General features: G+C 32.0%; 1 non-coding gene and 1 pseudogene across 1 annotated transcript; both read right to left on the bottom strand.

Annotated features, from left to right (window-relative positions):
- TRNAK-CUU lies at positions 1,737-1,809 on the bottom strand. The gene has a single exon. It is a non-coding gene; the product is annotated as a tRNA-Lys (tRNA).
- Positions 2,475-8,166, bottom strand: part of LOC109356934 — an 8,135-nt pseudogene continuing 2,443 nt past the window's right edge.

The raw sequence follows: 8,166 nt of genomic DNA on the forward strand, positions 1-8,166 counted from the left end.
AACCCAAATGGAACAACCATGGCCCATACCAAAGAAACCCCAAATGATTTCATGGTGAAGATGAAGAACATACCTTGATTAGCCATATGGAATCTCGAATGTATGAGGGTGAGATGATCTTACAGATGTTAGAGCGCCAAATGATTTTCCTTATGCTTTTCTAGATGGGAATGAGAGAGCTCTTAACTTGAGAGAGGAGCCTAATTGTGAGAGTGTGCCTTATGTTTCAAGAAGAAGCTCTCAAAGAGGAGAGGTTGCCTTATGTATGCCTTATGTATGCCTTATGTATGCCTTATGGATAACACTATCTTAATCCACCCTTATTCTCCTCAACCCTACACCTTAAAACCTGTTGCTCTACAAATGGGACCATAACCCATAAAAGTAATCCCGAAGCGGTTACTACTTAAGTTGCAATAATTTTGATTCAGTCATTTCATCAAATCAGAACTTGCCTGAAGGTATCTACACTTACATTATTTCATGATACATATGCCCTTAGCCACCAGATTAAATTACTGAAGATCATTTTATATTTTGGTTAATTACATATTGGCCTAACACAATTATAGAATTATATTTGTGACTCATAAATTGTCAAAAATTCTAACATAGAATTGATAGCTAGGATTGAGAGTAAGCGAATCTCCACTCATTTTCAAATACATATACTAATTAACTACCAATTACAACATGCACACTTTCGAGTAGAGATCTTCTTCAATACTAAAGAGAGAAATAATGTTTTTATTTTTAGTTTCAGAGATAAAATTGTTATTACAAGTATAAATTACATGCACACTTTTGTTTTTACAAGTATAAATAATCTTCTTCAATACTAAAGAGAGAAATAATGTTATTACATGCACACTTTTGTTTTTACAATATTTCGCTCTCTAAATAAGAGTCTTACTCAGTATCTCTTTCATCTCATTGATTAGTTATGCCTAATTTCTTTCATCTTTAACTTGTATCTCTTTCACATTCCTTTCAAAGTGATTAGTTATGCCTACTTCCATCTCATTGATTTTGATTAGATTGCTAATGTATCCATCCACCCACAAAAATAATGGTATTAGGTCTTCCTCAACCTTAATTATGTTTAACATGGCATATAAATTGAAATAAACAATTGAAACACAACAAAGGGAATTGAATTGAGTTTCTTATAAAAATTTTGTAGTTAAAAGTCGTACCAATATAGATAAGATCACTTTTAAGATTTTTAAGCACATAATAATAATAAAAAAACACGTATCTATGTCTATCGCTTATCCAGTAATTAAATTTATACAAGTCAAAGTTTTTGCATATTAGACTTGTATCTTTTTGCTCAATTTAAAAGAAGAAACTTATAAGGTGAAATTTTTAGGTGTGGTTTTGGAAACGTGAAGCACCTCATCATCCTAATATGCAAAGTTCTTATTTAATCACGTCTAAATGTAGGTGGTGTGAAAATGATGTCTATTAGCTTAATTGAAAAAGTTTGTGGCACTAAGTTTAAGTATGTTTGATTCCTCTTAAGCAAAGTTTCAGATTTGAGTAATGTGAATGAAAAAATACATGATAAGAGAGTTAATCTCACATACCTATAGATATTATCAACTTGAAAATGATTGTTTCTAGTACGAGTATTCATGTGGAAAACAAAAAAATCTAAAACTACACAAAGAAGGTTAATGGGCAGTGAATGATTCTGGAACAAATTTTGAAATTTTTTTTTAAAAATTTAAAAACGCCCACCGTGGGGCTCGAACCCACGACCACAAGGTTAAGAGCCTTGCGCTCTACCAACTGAGCTAGACGGGCTTTTGTCTTCTACTGGAAGCCTTTGGTAAACATTCATATATAAATATAAATAAAAAATGCAACATGATAGGAAAATATAAAATCAATAACTTCTAAGAAATTGTCTTATTTTTTTTAAACAACTAGTATAATATGGTAATTAATGAATGTTTTAAATGTCTAAACTCACTCCTAACTCTATGGGGTGAGGTTAGCAAATTTGTATAACATTATAAAATATTGATTTGTAGAATCAACTAAACTGTTTAAACTGTATGATGTAAAATATAAGAAAGTGACATCCAATAAACGAAATTGTGTTACAATTGTTATACTAATAATTAATAATACAAGTTCGATGAAGCTCCTCCATTTTGAACATATGAGGGTGTATCCACCCTTTCCCAAGGGATTGTTGCAATATCTTTGACAACTTTCTAATTTTTTGGTTTTAAGGAGAAAAAAAAATAATAATTGAATGTCAATTGTTCAAGAAAGAAATCATGTTTTAATGAAGTTGTCTAAGGCATATACTAAATGAAATCAGACCAAATACATGTTAAGGAATAAGACTTTAGCAATATAGTTTATACTTTTCCAATCATAAAATTATAAATAACTAGTTCTTAATTATTAGCTCCACATTAAAGGAATAATTGTGAGGAGCATTCAAATTGCATAATCAAAATAAATCACTGATGTTGATGCAGTCAAGGATTATTGAGACAGGCATCAGGTTGTCTTGATGGTGATGAGGCTTGGTACTCTGGCAAAGCTTTGTATGTTTCATACAATCTACATAGGATAGTGTATTTGGACTGCAAAAACAATGTAAAATGTTGATAACATAAAAAGGATAAAAAGGATGGTCCAATGTACAAGACTTTCATCTAATGAAACATTGATAACATAAAAGTGTTCATAACGCAAAATTATAGTTTTTTCAGGTATCTTGTAGTTTTTGAATCAGTCAATAAGTTACTAGAGACATTTGGTAAACAAAAATTGAATGAAACTTGTAGCTTTTAGAAATGAGTCTGCAGCGTTTGAAAGCTAGTTTTCAAAAAACTATTTGAAGTATGGTTCACAAAATGAAAGGAGTATTTAATAATTCGTCAACCAATTTTACTATTTGAAATATTTAAAAATTACATCAGCGACTAAAAAACCATATTATTACTTTTTAGTCATTTTCCAAATCCCGTATAGTTCAAAGCTAGTTTTACCAAACAACTCTAGTTTAATAAGCAACGTGAGTGATTTAAATTGCGGCCGCAATATTACGGTTATGGTGGCCACCACAATCGCATCACACCGCAATTGCGGTGTGACTCCGAATCACAATGATGCGGCCGCATTGAGCCGCAACGCAACCACATTGTCCCGCATTTGGGCCGCATCGAATTCAAAAATATTATTTTAATCACAAAATAATTCACACTGCAATGGCCGCAATTCGCATCGCAACGACCACAATGACTAAAATCGCAACTGTTACGGCAATCGCGACCGCAACCGCAATTTAAAATACTGAGCGACATATACAAGTATAATCTTTCAATTACCTTCACAACTACAAGCTAGTTTTGTCAAATATGACCATTTAGGAGCTTTTATAAACATAATTGCTAAGGAATTATGCAACCAGCCAACCACTATACTTCTTAAAAAATTTCAAGAAGCCAAGACAATAGTTTTATGTCCACACCCTACTACTCATACTTGTACACCAATATTGATACTTAGAAACAAAAGAAATACATTAAGAAATCATAAGAAGTATACTTTACCATATCAACATCAAACCTCTTAACTGCCAGAGTAATCTGTGGGGCCAAAAATACATCAGCCTGCATATTACAATATTTACTTTGTTAAATATGCCTTTCCACTTGGAAACTTTAACGGTCTGTTTGTAAGTTGAGTTTTGGAGGAAAATGAAATGAAAGACTTCAGAGCCATCTCCCAAGTGTAATTTATGGCTTTGAAGTCTTCCCTTTCTTTTACTGCCCTTCCAAAACCCAACTCCCAAATGGATCATAAGTGTTTAACTTTAATTATCATTGGTAAGGGAATTCATTAGAGCAAGTAAATGTTTCAAGTAACCATGATATGCCTGAAAGCTAAGATAATGCTCAAAGGTTGTCAATTTGCAATAAGGACTTTTAGTTTCAAGGGAAATCACAATTCAATACCAATGAAGCAAGCAAAGAATCTCAAAGTACAGATAATCACATAGTACATGGAACTTTAGTTCTGCCAGATTATGATGAAAATATAAACAAAGGCCCCTTTGTAACTTCACTTTTCACCCTTTAATAAATAACTTAGCTGAAGACATTTTTTCAGGAATTGTGTGTAGAAAACAGAAAACAATTATTCAAATAATACTGAAGTAAATCAATGTAGTAAACAAAAAGAGAAAGAAGGGTTAAAAGTAAACAGAAGATACCATATAGATATGTTCTCCTGTAGCATATGTGCCAGCAAATTCCTTCAATAACTTCTCAAGAGCTTTTCATATTGGCCAAGTAAAAGACAAAGTAAGACAATTGAAAAACTACTGAAGCAATTTCAGAACACAAAGTGGCAGAGTTTAGTGTAAAATATTCTTGCCCGCAGTTTTTGATCTGCACCAAACATGTTCTCCATATCTTTCTGTAGAAAATTAGAGTGTCAAATATGCAAAATATTTGAGCATACAGCCAGTGACGGATCCAGGACCCGAGGTCAGGGGGAAGTTGCATTGAATTGTTCACATTGTATCAGAATAGGACAAATGGAGTGGCATAGGTGCAATTTTATACAACAAGGGGTGCAAAAATATAACTATAATGATAATATATACATTTTTCAGCACATAGCAAATCTAAGCATTTGAAATGAAAACAATTTACCAGAACATTAGTCATATGAAGAGGTTGTATACTGGAGTTGATAATACTTGCTACCTGTAAAATAATGTGATTATCAAATAGTTAGTAGCCAAGCAGAAGTTATTCTCAGCAATACATGTCTAGCACCTTCTCACAGCTAAAACACATTAGTTTGAGCCTCTTAACCTATCAGTGTCAGAATATCCTTGACCAGAAGATGGTGACATGTGACATTAAAAATCTAACATTACATATTTTATGTAAAGTTTTTTTAAATCATCAAATCAATTTAGGCCTCACATTCCCGAACTGAACTGTCTAGTACTAGAGAGGATCCCAACATCCTTGTTGGTATTATAGATTGGACAGCAGAATCATGTTATAGTGAGCAAATTATTATTATGATGGATGGTTCTCATATTCTTTTATTTATCTTGCATTCTATAGAACCTATCTGGTATTAAGAATAGGAAACTTCTACGAAAACATTTATGAATTCTTAGCATGATTCATTTTTTCTCAATGAACAGATTTAGAAAACATCGATCAGGTCAAATTGGCAGTTAAAATGAATCAAGACTAAACATGTTCATGTTGCAAATAAATGTAACTCATTGAATATTTTACCTGAAGATTGAGAGCTCTAAGCTGAGGATCAATAGGTAATAGTGGCTTTTTGGTATATTTTTCTTCCAAATGCTACAACAGGAAAGGAAAAAGTAAAAGATACATAGATGTCAATTTGAATGCATAACACCTAGCCCTGATCAAGAACATGGAGGGAAATAGTAAAAAGAAACTTAAGCATCAGAATAATTTTGATAATTTTTCCACTCAAGTTCATCTTTAGGATCCATATTTATGAAATTACCCAGGACACCCTGAAATGGTATCTAAGAGTCCGTTTGTGAGTTAATTTTCGAAAGGGAAGTAAGGGAAATAGAAGGGTTTAGAGCTATGAAGTACATTTGTGAAATGACTCTGAAATATTCTATTTCCCTTCATTCCTCACCAAAACTCAACTCCCAAACATACTCTAAGGGCCTGTTTGCAATTTGAGTTTTGGAGAGAAATCGAAGGCTTTGGAGCCATCTCATCACTGTATGTCATGGCTCTTAAGTCTTCTATTTTCATTCATTCCCCGACAAAAATCAACTTGCAAACAGACCTTACGACATATGCTAGAGAAATCAATAGGTTTTTAGCTGGAATTCTGGAATTGAGTTAAGTGATCAATATATTCAGTGACTTGTAGCACCTACCAGAAATATTGCATAAGAGTCTGAAATCACCACACTATCATCAACTAATACCGGAACATAATGGAGCGGATTCAATCTCTCAAACTCTGAAATTTAAGCATAAATTGTTGATTTTTCAGTCAGAGCTTTCACTAATAAGCTATTCAGTTTGGCTCAAAAACATATATTATATATTAAAGCTATGCATTCATCTGGACTGAACTGTTCTCCTTTTATGAGGTCCACTGCTTTGTATTCATATTTGATCCTAGTCATTTCAGATTTATAAGAAAACCAAGTTAATATGGAAATAATCAAATTTATTACCTCCCAATTCCATATTTTGGGAATCACTGCTTTCCTATAAGTGTGTCACTACATGTGTATTATTATTATTGGTTGAGAAAATATATTTAAATTAAAAGTTTAATGATTAAGTATTTTTTTTACAAACACCATAACAAGTGACACATTTTTTAGAAAAGAAGATCTCCCGATATTGTGGAGTTACAACCATATATTCAAGGAAAGGGGTCTCTGAACTCTAGTGATTTTGGTTCTTAGGTGAGCTCTATCAAGCCTCATATCATCTAGTAAGTTAAGATCTTTATGCACTTTGTCAAATCAATGGTGGATAGCCTTATACCCTTATTCTTTAATAAAACTACTACATTGTTCCTCTAACTTATTTTGTTGTTCAATTTAGTCATGTAACTTTTCTTATTTCTTTTTAGTCCACAACCCAACAAGCCATTTCTCTTAGCCTTTGTTTGATAGGATAGAATTAGAGTGGAGAGAAAAGAGTGAAAGAGAGTTTGAAGAGAAAGTGAAGATTTCTCCCTTTTGGTTGTGGAGGGAGAAGGAGAGAATAAAAAAGGTGTGGGCCCACCATATGTTCTTTCTCCTCTAGTGTGGTGAGAAAGTGAAGAGAGAATGATGATTTTATTTGAAATGTCAAATATTCCCTCAAACTTTTATATTTGTTTGTTTTAAAAGTGGAATATATATGATTGATAGTGTAAAAATTTATACATAGTCAGTGTATCAATCATTATTCATTTGTATTAATTTTATTTAATAGTAAATGATGATCGAAAATGAATAGTGAATAATATAGTGACCACATAAAAAACTCACATGCTAACATTACATACATATTTTCTCTTGCTTTAAATACTATTAGCATACATAAATCTTTTTTAAATATAAAATATTAATTAAAAAATTGAAATTATAATAAATTATAAAATTATAAAATTTATTTTTAATTAATAATAAAACAATAATTTTATTTGTCTTTTATTTATTTTAGGGACATTTTTGTCATTTGAACCATAACATCATCCAGCTCTTCTTATTTTCTATTCAACCAAACAAAAGAGTATAAGAGAAGAAAATATTTCTTTCTATTCATTTTCTCTCCTTATTCTCCTGTACCAAACATCACAAAAATCAACTCTAATTCTTCTCCTTTTCTTTCTCACCTCTTTCTTTCTCACTTCTTTCTCTCTTCTTATTTTCTCTTGTCAACCAAATGAAGCATTAATGATCTTAATTCTCAACCAAAATTCACATTCTTGATATCATTGACTTCATATTGAAAAGATCTATAAAATCTATTTATCATTTTCCTGAAAGTGTACTATTAAAAAATGGATTTTATGCTATAAAATAAAAGAAAAATAAAAATAAAAACCTTTTGTTTAACTAATGGTATCCTAATCCTACAAGTAAAGAAAAACTAACCCATTTCGAAATGTTCTGAGGACTCGAACATTTGACTTTTGGTCGATTTAAGGATACACCTTGTTGATTTATAGAATTGACTTGAAAATAGAAAATAACTAGTAGTTTTGTCTATTTATTCACATGCAAACCATACTCACCTGATATGTGGTTCCCTTTGGTACAGGTGAGGTGCGAGTACGTTGTAAGTTACCCTGTCAAATATTGGTACGTTAGGGGTATACTTAGTACGGGTTCTGTTGTGCAATGACTCATATCTCTAGATAACAGCAATACAAGTTATGGGCTTGGGCTGATGTAAAGGGGTTGGGGTAGAGGGCTATATATATTGATGTTATGTAAACTTATTGTAACAAGGAGAAGAATAGTAAAACACTAATCCTTATTCTCTAATAATATATAATGGTGGCCGCTCAACGCTCCCGGGGACATAGGCACAATTGGCCGAACCTCGTTACCAAATCTCTTGTGTTATTCTCTTGTCTCTATACTCTTTACTATTTGATTGTTCGCTT

This window comes from Lupinus angustifolius, chromosome LG01, assembly GCF_001865875.1.
Source record: "Lupinus angustifolius cultivar Tanjil chromosome LG01, LupAngTanjil_v1.0, whole genome shotgun sequence".
NCBI lineage: Eukaryota > Viridiplantae > Streptophyta > Magnoliopsida > Fabales > Fabaceae > Lupinus > Lupinus angustifolius.